The following is a 9,695-nucleotide window of genomic DNA, read 5'->3' as shown; positions in this document are numbered from 1 at the left end:
TGAGGATACATAGCCTGGTATTTACAATCTTGTAAAGCCACTAGTAACCGCAGCGTTTCCTTTATTCCTGAGAACGTCAACCCGCTAAATATTAAACTGATTTACGGCTTCGGTGAAGAGGCATCTATTCACCGAAGCCTATCCTTCGTCCTATCCTTATGTCCTATCTTGTGGCTTGTTGAGCTCTTGCCCCTTCCCCTCCTTACATTTGACCCCATTACATCTGCCTTAATATCTCTGTTCGGTATTTTAAAGGTCTCGATAAATTAGCGCTGACAAATTTGGCTTATAGTGTTATTAGTGCTGAAGCCCTCTATACCGATCCTGGTATGACAGTTGACAATTCTGCGATGAGTTTTTTTGTCAGCTGGATAAACATTACTTTTCCTTGACGTCAAAAGGATATTTGGACTATTTCTAAGATCTGGTTGACTTCATTTACCTCGGCCCCCACTTAGTGAGCAACTTTCAGTGAATGGGGGATCCTAGGTCCTTTTCTTCACCAATCAATAAGGCGCCTGACGGCTGAATGGACAGCGCTTCGGATTCGTAGTGCTGAAGTTCCGGGTTCGATCCCCGGTGGAGGCGGAGACAAATGGTCAAAATGTTTCACCCTGATGCCCCTGTTACCTAGCAGTAAGTAGGTACCTGGGAGTTAGACAGCTGCTACAGGCTGCTTCCTGGGGGAAGGGCGTGTAACAAAAAAAATGCCTAGTCGAGGACCGGGCCGCGGGGACGCTAAGCCCCGAAATCATCTCAAGATAACCTCAAGATAACCTCAAGATGGTTGTATTGTTGATATGATACGATGTGCCATGTTATACCCTACATGCAAGGTCTTGCGTTTTCAATATTAAAAGCCTTTGCCAGTCGTCCGACCATTTGTGGAGTTTATGTAGAATTTATGTATTTTATCTGAAAGGCCTCAGTATAGTTTTGCTTCCTGCTTTGCCATAAATATTATTGTACATTTTACAGATAGTATAGTCCATCTTATACATATTATTATACATTTTACAGATAGTATTGTCCATCTTATACATATTATTATACATTTTACAGATAGTATTGTCCATCTTATACATATTATTATACATTTTACAGATAGTATTGTCCATCTTATACATATTATTATACATTTTACAGATAGTATTGTCCATCTTATACATATTATTATACATTTTACAGATAGTATTGTCCATCTTATACATATTATTATACATTTTATAGATAGTATTGTCCATCTTATACATATTATTATACATTTTACAGATAGTATTGTCCATCTTATACATATTATTATACATTTTACAGATAGTATTGTCCATCTTATACATATTATTATACATTTTATAGATAGTATTGTCCATCTTATACATTTTATAGATAGTATTGTCCATCTTATACATATTATTATACATTTTACAGATAGTATTGTCCATCTTATACATATTATTATACATTTTACAGATAGTATTGTCCATCTTATACATATTATTATACATTTTACAGATAGTATTGTCCATCTTATACATATTATTATACATTTTATAGATAGTATTGTCCATCTTATACATATTATTATACATTTTATAGATAGTATTGTCCATCTTATACATATTATTATACATTTTATAGATAGTATTGTCCATCTTATACATATTATTATACATTTTACAGATAGTATTGTCCATCTTATATATATTATTATACATTTTACAGATAGTATTGTCCATCTTATACATATTATTATACATTTTACAGATAGTATTGTCCATCTTATACATTTTACAGATAGTATTGTCCATCTTATACATTTTACAGATAGTATTGTCCATCTTATACATATTATACATTTTACAGATAGTATTGTCCATCTTATACATATTATACATTTTACATATATTGTCCATCTTATGTATATTATTATACATATTTTATGTTCATTATTGTTTAAATCCTATATACACTTGTCTTCATAAAAACAAATTGTTAGGTAGCATGTTGTTATCACTGGCCGCTAAGGTTATTATCTCCCAAATAATCAATACAACAAATAATATTTAATAAAATCATCAATAAAATAGGTCCCCAGGAATTAGGCAACTGTTGCGTCCTGGGGAAGTTGAGTCGTTGGCATGAGGAGACCTGGATGACACTTACAGGCTTCCTGTCCCCAACAATACGAAACCATTCATTCCTAAATGTAGACGATGAGTCACTATAACATGGCTGAAGGTATGATGACCATCAACGCATCACAAGATGAAGAAACGACGATGTTTTCTGTCACGCCACGTCCAATTACTCGGGGTGGACGGTAGAGCGACGGCTTCGCTTCATGCAGGTCGGCGTTCAATCCCCTCGACCGTCCAAGTGGTTGGGCACCATTCTTTGGTGTTTTCTCCTGATAGTTCCCTTCCATTCGGTCCCTTCTCTCGCACACGACTCAATAATGGTCCAGGACGGACCGAAACGTCATCGTTTATCTCTTCATCTTGTGATGTGGGGTTTGATCCTTCCTAAATGTATCATGCATGTAAGTTTCCGAGTTTCCATCCCTGGAGGCTACGCTATCGAGGCACTCCCAGGGCCTTGTGCTCCTCATCACACGGTATCTGTGTTATCCGATATGTTATCTTGTATTGTGATTATATGGTAGTAGATACATGATGGGGGGCGCCGTCTACACCTCTACATGTGTTACATGTGTGTGAAGCACGGAGTGAACTATTGTGTATTAACTTTATTACCAGCCAACGTATGAGAGATTATTTAACTTTACTTACGGGATGTTAGCTTTGGCGCTCGGGTCCCGCCTTCTATAGTTATTAGTACATGGGATATTGTTCACCAGACCACACACTAGAAGGTGAAGGGACGACGACGTTTCGGTCCGTCCTGGACCATTCTCAAGTCGATTGTGAGAATGGCCCAGGACGGACCGAAACGTCGTCGTCCCTTCAACTTCTAGTGTGTATGGTCTGGTCAACATACTTTAGTCACGATATTGTGACTCATCGCCTGTACATGGGATAGTTACACCTCCCGACATTATTGGCCACAGATATTTCACCAAATCACTTCAGCGCTAGGGCGTGCCTCAAGTGTGCATAAAGCCAGGATTCGAACCTGCCTGACCGGGTTCGAATCCTTCAAGGGCCAAGAGTTTTCGGTTGTATATTGGCTTGGGGGACCATTCAAGCTTTATGCATATTTGATGCTCATGCGTGAACAAAGGCATCAGGTGAAAGAAACTCTGCCCATTTGTTTCAGCCTCGGCCTTGAATCGAACTCTGGCCCCTAGGACTACGACCTCCCCCCCCCCCTGTGCGTGCGTGCGTGCGTGTATATATTCATCTAGATGTGCTTCCGGGGGTTGAGCTCTGCTCTTTCGGCCCGCCTCTCAACTGTCAGTCAACTGTTACTAACTACTATTCCCCCCCCCCACACACACATCCCCAGGAAGCAGCCTGGGACAGCTGACTAACACCCAGGTACCTATTTACTGTTAGGTAACAGGGGCATAGGGTGAAAGAAACTCTGTCCATCGTTTCTCGCCGGCGCCTGGGACATGTGAGGTAGCACATATGTGTTGAAGTTACAGTATTACAGACTACTGTGTGTGTGTGTGTGTGTGTGTGTGTGTGTGTGTGTGTGTGTGTGTGTGGGAAGGTGTGGCTAGTGTGAGCTGACTCACCCACCCCATACTCACTACCCCCCTCCCTCCCTCCCCAAGGCCCAGTACACTTCCTCAACACACGTGACTCACCTCAGCCAGGAGTCATGAACCATTTACGCAACTACTTACGAAACCTGTACATCTTTCCGTAATAAATAGATTAAACAGTACATGAGTTCTGATCAGCTACGAAGCTGTTCATAAGGAACAAACCTTTGATCGTAATGTTTTTAAGCTGGTAAACTGTTTATTTAATGTAAACAAAGCTGCTATAATTGTTGAAACGTGTACAGGTGGTCGTAGGTGGCTGCGTCAGTGGTTAATGGAAGATGTCTCACCTGTAATGTAGACATAACCAAATGTAATGTCACCAGATAAACAGATAAACAAATATAAATACAATATATTTAGTTCACCTCAACTGTAAATTACTTAGCTTAAAGATGTTTCGGGTCCAGTTAGTACGGGTTCGAGGTTCTTTACAAGCTAATTTCAATTGAACTAAAAATGTGTATCGTATTCTCTAAGGGATAAGGTTAGAAGTCAGACGCTTCGGGCTAGCCTCATTAAACTTTGCGAGGTGACTAAGAGCCATGACGGGGGTTGGGAATGTCATAGGCGGCTCGGGCTGGCTGGCCCCATTGCCGCGAAGTCAGTCAAGATGAACTGGTGGCCGCAGAGTTCACAGAGCTTCATTATCTGTTCATAATGCTCAGAATTTGTATGTTACGACTGTAACTGTAACTTGTAAAGTTACAGTTACCGTACAGCAACAATCACCTGCTACGGCCGAGTGTTTAGTAGCCCTTGACGCCATGTAAGTGTGTATGTACATAAGTCAGAGCAATAGTATGCACCATTATAACTGAAATGAGGCAGTTATGAAGAGGAAGCGCTAGATCAGCGCTTTGCAGGGATACGAGGATTGAGTGAAGATATAGTGCCCAACCGGAGATGAGATAATGACATAAAAGGCTTCAATATGCCACAAACGAACTTGCTCATTGTAACTGACTTGCTCTTCCTTTGTGGTAAGATGTGACACAATGATATAATGGAACTCCGTGCACACTGTCATTATGTCATCTACACCGGGGCGTGTGAACTCACGCGGTATGAATTTCATTTTTTCTTAAAAGTAGATGACCAATATTTTTTTTTTTTCACCAGACGTTCTTTACCTTGTTTGTCTTCACTGGTCATTATTATTATTATACAACCAAGCAATGTTGACCACACCACACACACTAGAAGATGATAAGACGACGACGTTTCTGTCCGTCCAGGACCATAATCAAATGAGTCGATTGTAATGAGACAAGTTGTTGTTTTAGATTCAGCTACTCAGAACAAAAAGTTCCAAGTAGCACGGGCTATGGTGAGCCCGTAGTGGACTTACCTGGCACAGGAGCGGGGCTGTAACTGAGACGAAGGATGTTGTTGTTGTTTTAGATTTAGCTACTCAGAACGAAGTGTCCATGTAGCACGGGCTATGGTGAGCCCGAGGACGAGGGAGGCAGTACGGACATAAGTAAGACAAGAGAGAGAGAGAGGTGAGGAGGAAAACTTATTAGGAAAGCGCCTAAACGCTGACTACTCAGCCACAGGCCCCGCGTGTGTGTGTGTGTGTGTGAGAGAGAGAGAGAGAGCCCGGTAGGTGTGGTGACCTCTGGGGTGTTGGGTAAGTTTATGCCTATTACAAGATGGTGACATCATCATCAATAATAGTGTGACGTGTTTTCGGTAGCACAGTTTTTTTTTTGTTTTTTTTAGGGATATTCCTGCGCGGGCCCTAACCCTCTGGTTGGCTAAGTGTTGCTTGTTTCTGTTTTACTTGAGCAGAGTATGAGTATTTATGACTCATATGGTCGCTTCAGTAAGATTTTGTCCCATGTGTTTAACAACTTCTGCTCTGTTGAATCTAAGTTAAAATCTTATTGGGTTTGTAACTGTGCACTATGTTAGATAATGTTCCAGTGGTCTGTCGGGCATTTCTCCACGGTGCTACCAATTAGATCCGGCGTAATTGATGAGCAATTGGTGAACGCTTGACAAGCCTGGCAAGTTACACCTGGCTGGGGGTCACAGGGCTTGGTAGGGTGAGCCTGGTACAGTGTGCAGAGGTCTATCTGGGGCGGCTGTCTGGTTTTGCTGTCGTAGAGGGTATGCTGTAGCATGTAGGCTTTGAAGGTGTGAGGAAGAGGCAGCTTTCCACTATGCAGGGGAATTACGTGACAGTATCAACAGCAACAACGATTCTTTTAGCAGTAACAGTAACAACGGCACTAGTAAAGTAACAACAGCACCAGTAATAGTAGCAATAGCATCACTAAAAGTAGCAACAGCCTCAGTAACAGTAACAACAGCAACAGTAGCAACAAGAACACAAACAACGGCATGAGCCAAATACCCAAAATATGACTCAAGTTAACTGAAGGAAAACTTTGAGGTTGGTCATTGCCAGGTCTCACCAGCCAGGGAGCGTGAAGTGGCCCACGATGTGGTCGAATACGCCTCGATAAAGCTCGCCTTTGGAGGTTAGAATATATATTACCTTAGGGTAGGTTGTTAGGCTTAGTTGGCTTGGATTAGGCTCGGCTGGGATAGGTGAGGTTGATTTGGGTTAGGTAAGGTTAGGTTAGTTAAGCTGGTTTGGGTAAGGTTAGATTACGTTAGGTAAGGTTAGGTTCAAGTTCAAGTATGTTTATTGAGACAAGAAACACATCTCAAAGGGATAGAGTAGCTTAGGCTATTTCTACCCCCTCTCTCCCCCCCCCCCCCCCCCCGGCCCCAAAGTTAGGTAGGCTTTTAGATCTTTTGGCGAACTGTCTTGTGTACGATGTGACTTGTATCCATTGTACAATATATATTATTCGCTGTTAACTTAAAACTTTAGACAACCTTACCTTGCGATGATGTCCGGGCTCAACGTCCCCGCGGCCCGGTCCTCGACCTGGCCTCCATTGATCTCTTTGTGGAGGTAATTTCTTAATAATTGTCAAATATCCAGCTGATGGGTCTCTGAATTCTCTGCCGAGTAGCTTTACTCTATCCTGTAGACCTTTCACACCATCATGTATCATCGCTCATTCGTAAAATGTATTTCCTAACAGCAAAGTTGCTATTGTTGTTTAAGATTCGCTACTTGGAAGAAAAAGTTCCAAGCAGCACGGGCTATGGTGAGCCCGTGATAATTCTGACAGTGTGGGTGGCTAGTGATAGCGAGCACCTAAAAAAAGTTTATGGAGGTTGGTACGTGGGTGACTCCTTTTGGACATGTTGACGAAAGGAATTAGTTTGTGGAGCTCAGTCTGGCGGAAGATTGCAAATGAATGCGAGGATTGACTCATAAGAGACGTCTACAAGTTCTTAATCAGTTTAGCTTGCTAAGATCAACATTTTGAATATGTTTCCTTCCACCTGATGCCTCTGTTCACTTAGCAGTTAATAGGTACCCTGGAGTTTGGCAAGTATTGTGGGATGTCCGCGTCCTACCGCCATTGTGATCAGCATACATAATGAATTATACCGTAAGTCAGCCGCAGCCTCGCGCACTGAAGGGCGTCTATAGCCGACGTCAATATCCCTCAGTATAGTCAAGTTTTATCATGCTCAAAACACTATTTTGGGTTAAAAATTTGCGTCGCAAACAGCGACGCATCTTTCTAATGCCATTTGACAAACTATGACCATTACAGTAGCCAAAACCTGTAGAAAGTACAGTTGTGACGTAATGCTTGTGATAAGCACTTGTCAAGCAGAGAGCCTGAGATAAGCTCAGAGATATAATATACACACACATATATACATATGACTACATTATGTATTATACAAATCCTGGTACATTCTAGAAACAAGAGTGACATTTACGCGGGCTTAAGAGATCGAAGAGTAATAATGATGACTCGAGAAATTTGATGCCAGGGTGGTGTGCCAGTGTTGCCAACGTGTGCGTCCTACACAGCTTTTGTGTACACGTCTGTCGTACACATGACTGTTATGTACACTGTTGTCATACACACTGCTGTCATACACACGGCTCTCGTGTATACCGCTGGCAATGCACACTCGCTCTAAAGAAGAAAAACTTGTGCAACCATTGTTGAGCACAGACAATGTTGTTGCACCAAGATCCTCTGCTGCTCTCTCCCCTCCACCCAGATCCGGTACCCACACAGTTAGTTATAATGTTGCTGCAGGAACACTCTTGACAACACAGTGTTGCTGCAGGAACACTCTTGACAACACAGTGTTGCTGCAGGAACACTCTTGACAACACAGTGTTGCTGCAGGAACACTCTTGACAACACAGTGTTGCTGCAGGAACACTCTTGACAACACAGTGTTGCTGCAGGAACACTCTTGACAACACAGTGTTGCTGCAGGAACACTCTTAACAACACAGTGTTGCTGCAGGAACACTCTTGACAACACAGTTTTGCTGCAGGAACACTCTTGACAACACAGTGTTGCTGCAGGAACACTCTTGACAACACAGTGTTGCTGCAGGAACACTCTTGACAACACAGTGTTGCTACAGGAACACTCTTGACAACACAGTGTTGCTACAGGAACACTCTTGACAACACAGTGTTGCTGCAAGAATGTATCAGATGGTCGTGGTGGTAATACTTAAGATAATACCAGATCAGATCAAATAATACTCAGTCCAGTCAGAACTGTAACGACTTGTATAACTTCTTAAGAATATAGTTTCATGTTCAGATTCCTCGAGCCGTTCAAGAATATGTATTTCAAACGAGTTCAATATCTGGGGCCAGATTCACGAAGCAGTTACGCAAGTACTTACGAACGTGTACATCTTTCCTCAATCTGTGACGGCTTTGGTTACATTTATTAAACAGTTTAGAAGCATGAAAACTTGACAATCAACTGTTGTTGTTATAAACAGCCTCCTGGTGCTTCCGAGCTCATTAACTGTTTAATAATTGTAAACAAAGCCGCCAAAGATTGAGAAAAGATGTACAGGTTCGTAAGTGCTTGCGTAAATGCTTCGTGAATCTAGTCCCTGGCCACAATACCTTACGTAAGGTATCTTAACGTAATCTTAACGAATCTTAACGTAAGCAATAAAGTAACTTACCAAGATACCAATACCTTAAAGATCAGTTATCTTCACACCTATCAAGCTATGGAGAAATCCGGCCACATTGAGGGGTATGTATCTTTTAGCACAAATCTGGTTACAGATTTCGTAGGCTTTTAAAGGTTATAGATCTATTGACTATTGGGATTATTGAGGCCTTTGTTTACCGTAGTTTGCAACCTAGATGAATACTTTAATCACAGAGTTCAGGAGTAAACTTATTGTAAGTACACTGACAAATACACTTCTGGGTGTAGATACACTGAAATAATGAGCGTATGGGTTGTAGATGGTGTGCGGTGAGTGTGTGTCAAGTGTGTTGACGAACTGAAACACTTAAGTCACTAGTGTAGAGGGTGGTGGGCGGGGCCCTCACCACCCTATGAGGGTGTGAGGGTGGTGGGCGGGGCCCTCACCACCCTGTGAGGGTGTGAGGGTGGTGGGCGGGGCCCTCACCACCCTGTGAGGGTGTGAGGGTGGTGGGCGGGGCCCTCACCACCCTGTGAGGGTGTGAGGGTGGTGGGCGGGGCCCTCACCACCCTGTGAGGGTGTGAGGGTGGTGGGCGGGGCCCTCACCACCCTATGAGGGTGTGAGGGTGGTGGGCGGGGCCCTCACCACCCTATGAGGGTGTGAGGGTGGTGGGCGGGGCCCTCACCACCCTGTGAGGGTGTGAGGGTGGTGGGCGGGGCCCTCACCACCCTATGAGGGTGTGAGGGTGGTGGGCGGGGCCCTCACCACCCTGTGAGGGTGTGAGGGGGCTCCTCGTGTCCTCACACTCAAGATAAAAAGTACGTTGATTTATTTGACGATTGAGATAAGATTACCGACACATTACCGTTGTTCTCTGTCCCAGCTGTTATGGACGCAAGACTTGGCGCGCGACGACACGCATGCACGCACGCGCG

The sequence above is a fragment of the Procambarus clarkii genome, chromosome 69 (genome assembly GCF_040958095.1).
Source record: "Procambarus clarkii isolate CNS0578487 chromosome 69, FALCON_Pclarkii_2.0, whole genome shotgun sequence".
Classification (NCBI taxonomy): domain Eukaryota; kingdom Metazoa; phylum Arthropoda; class Malacostraca; order Decapoda; family Cambaridae; genus Procambarus; species Procambarus clarkii.
Note: the sequence above shows the minus strand (reverse complement) of the source record.